The sequence below is a fragment of the Haliaeetus leucocephalus genome, unplaced genomic scaffold (genome assembly GCF_000737465.1).
Source record: "Haliaeetus leucocephalus isolate CR32 unplaced genomic scaffold, Haliaeetus_leucocephalus-4.0 Scaffold1, whole genome shotgun sequence".
NCBI classification, from domain to species: domain Eukaryota; kingdom Metazoa; phylum Chordata; class Aves; order Accipitriformes; family Accipitridae; genus Haliaeetus; species Haliaeetus leucocephalus.
This window is the reverse complement of record NW_010972437.1, coordinates 17,431,497-17,435,031: the sequence shown is the minus strand read 5'-3', so window position 1 is coordinate 17,435,031 and position 3,535 is coordinate 17,431,497.

Genomic DNA, 3,535 nt, shown 5'->3' with positions numbered 1-3,535 from the left:
CCCCGATGTGTCCCCCGAAACAGGGTCCCGGTGGGGTGATGCCCACCCCCCCACCTTAGCTTGCTGTGGGGGAAGGGGTCTGTGCCAGAGGAGGCCTAGGGAGCCCAGGGGGAGGGGGCCTGCTATGGGGGGGGGTCTCCTCTCCTCTTGCTTTGCTTCACTAGAGAATAAAGAGGTGGCCTGGACAGGCCTGGTGGTGGCTCCCTGGACTTGCTGGGCTGTGGGGTGCAAGGGGAATTGGGGGGGCACCCCAAGCTCCCAGTCATGCCCCCTCTCCTCCCCAAGAGGGATGGGGGTTGGGGCTGGTTCTCAGAGGGGGTTTTACTCCCTGGTATGAGTTGGGGGTCAGAATTTCACCCCTGTTTATTGTGCCCAAGGCCAGTCCTGGTCCACCCAACTGCCCCTTGGCTTCCTGTGAGCTCTCCTGGCCTCCTCCATTCCAGATGGAAATGCTTGATGCCTGTCTGCTGCACTGAATTTAACCAGGATCCCACAGCCCATGTCACCTCCATTTTTTTTTTCCCCTGCCTAAAGGTACCACCCCTCACCTCCTTCCTCCCTATCTCTGCTCTGCAGGGCCAGGCTCCCTTCCCTGCCAGCAGCAGGCTGTGGGAGCTGTGTTGCTAGCCCGGTTACCAGCCCTGTGCTTCTGCAGACCCCCAGGGAGAGGGGCAGAGAAGGGGAAGGCTTTGCCTTTCTCATAGCTGGTTGCTATGCTTCAGGCTTCTGAATTTGCTGGGGCTTTTTTAGCAGGATCCACAGTACACACTCTCTGGTTGGGATCTGCATCCAGTGCTTCCCAGTCCCTCTGAGCCCAGTGCTTGGGCTCTCCTCAGCCAGGAAGAGCTGTGCTGGCTCTGCAGGTCATGGAGGGTAAGCTGGATTCTCTCTACCTTTGTGTGCATCAGCAGAGCTGCTAATTAGGCCCAATCTGGCTCATTCAGGCAAAGCTGTGCTGCCAGGAAGACAGCACAGATGTCCCTGTGACGAGGGCTGACCTGGCAGGGTGCTGTGCAAGGCTTTTCTGTGGCTGCGTAAACCCACCGAGACCTGTGCTGCTCCTCTCCTCCCTGTCCCTAATGGGTGCTCCTGTCTGTGCCTTTAGATTGACATTCATGTGACCTTGTGGTGAGCTGTCTGGGCCAAAGCATACTCACGACCCACCCCAAATTTGGCCATATCCACATCTTGTGCTGGGGAAGGTAGTAGTCCTTACTCTGGCTTAAACAGGGGTGGAATTGGAGCCTTAGAGCTCCTATGGGGCTGCTGGGTGAGCCCTGACTCTCCCCTATCAGCATTTTGTGGAGAGGGAAACTGAGGCATGGTGACATGAAGCAGCATGCCACAAGCCAGCAAGAAGGGTCTGCAGCATCACAGGGTAACACCCAAGCCATTGGTACCAGTTGTCTTCACCCTGAGCCGGGGGAGGTTGTCTAGTGACCCCCTACCCCCAGCCATGGGGCTTTATAGAGTCTTGTCTCTAGAACTGAATAACCTGCCAGCACTGGTGGAGGTTTCCCATCCTGCAGATCCCCTTAGAGACACCCTCAGGGTCCTACCAGCCTCAAGCCTTTTAAAATGCTTCCAGCTGCAGCGAGGCCATGTCCTTCCCCTCCTCCCTTGTGTTTCATTGATTAAGAGTGCTAGGCCTCATTGGGGGATTTAGGAAGAGCTAATTGCAGACTGGTAATTGAAGACAGCTTGGAGTCTCTGGAAATGTCAAGGAATGAGAGACGAGCTTAGATGCTCCTGTGCATTTAAATATGCATCGTCGGCTCAGCCAGTGCCTTACTGATGGGAGAGATGTCTGGTTTTCCCTCCCCCAGAGGACCTTGTACAGCTGCTGGGGGGAGCAAGGCAGGGGGACTACTAACCTTACCTTGCCTGGGAGCCTCCTGCTCCCCCCAAGGCAAGGGGGGGGGGACGGGGGGGACACAAGCAGGGGCGGGTACTGAGGGTGGGAATCCTCAGACAGGCTTGGGAGCTCAGCATTTTCCTCTCTCAAAAGCTGTGTACTTTAGCCTGCCAGACCCCTGTGCTGCTGTACAATGCCACAGGGGTCTGGGCTCAGGAGCCAGCTATGGGGCAGCAGTAGGGGGATGGAGAGATCTTGTTCCCAAACTTGTGATCCCTGCAGCCAGCTGGTGCTCTCTGAGGAGCCGTGAGGGGCTGAGATCTTCTCAGGAGGGGCTGGGAAGCCCCTCTTGCTGCCAGCTGCAGGGCCCAGCAGTGTCTGGTGTTGCAGAAATGGGGGATTCACATTGGGTTTGGGACTCAGAGGTAGAGCAGCAGGGCCAAGTCAGGGATCCATCACCACAGGGCCTTGGTGAAGAATCACAGCTCTTTCCTAGCTTGAAATTCCTCCAGCATCAACACTTCTCCTCTCTATGCCTCACAGTGGATGCCCCATCATGCCTCTACCCCATGTTGCAGCAGGGGGGGTGGGCACAACCTGCATGGTGCAGCCTGCAGTTGGTTCAGCCCCTCCTGCCACAGGGAGGTCTCTTCTCAGGCCATAGCATCCTTCTCTTGCTCCCTAAGGGTGTGTGAGGCTGCTGGAGGCACCAGGATACATAGTCACCTTTGAAAGGGGGGGTTCTGCCTGGAGACCATGGAGCAACAGCTCTGTGGGACTTCCCTTGCCCTGCTGCTCTGTCTGCAGAGCAAATTCCATGCACTGGATGTGCTGGCTGTGGCACTGGGACATGGAGGAGCAAAGGGCAGCTGGAGCAGCCAGCCTGGCAAGCCATGCCTTCTCCTGCTGGACAAACAGCGGGGAAGCTGTGCTCTTGCTATTAAGAGTTTGCAGCATCCCCCAGAGTGACTCGGAGCTACTCCGTGGGGACGAAACTGCTCCAGATGATGCAGACCCAGCGCCCACGTGGCTGGCACAGGACCTGCCTCAGCCCAGCTTTCTGCACAAGCCCTTCTCCTCCATTCGGCTGTGAGGATGATGGATAACATGTTCCTCAAGGCAGATGGAAGTGGGAGGTCTCTCTTCTGCCTCTGTGGGAGTTACTCGGACGCTGGCTCCATCACAGCTTCCTGCTGTTGCTGCTCTGCTGAATTGGGGATGACTTGTGGGTGCAGGTTTCCGGTCCCCTCACTGTTCCATGGCCCTTCGGTCACAGCTGCTGGTGGGTTGTCTAGGGGGGAAGATGTGGACAAAATGACCCAGGGAGATGGCAGCAAATGGCAGAGAAAGCATGAGGGGTCCTAGACTAAATTGGCTGATGAGATACTTGTACCCAGGGAGGGGCAGGACAGCTGCCTCAGGGTCTCAGCTGATGCGGGACACATCCAGGCTGGGGTGGGAACCTGCAAGAGGCTTTGAGTTCTGCCTGTGCCCCGAGTAGCCCAGTGGCAGGCATGAGACTGAAGGAGGTGGGACAGCAGACAGTTTGGGCCCCCCCGGTAGCCAAAATGTGGCTTTGGCATTGCCTGGCTGGTGGGTATGGGACAGGATCACAGCTCTGTGCCAAGAACCTGGGACAGGTGGGGAAGGGGAACCAGATGCCTTGGAGCCCTGCTGCGA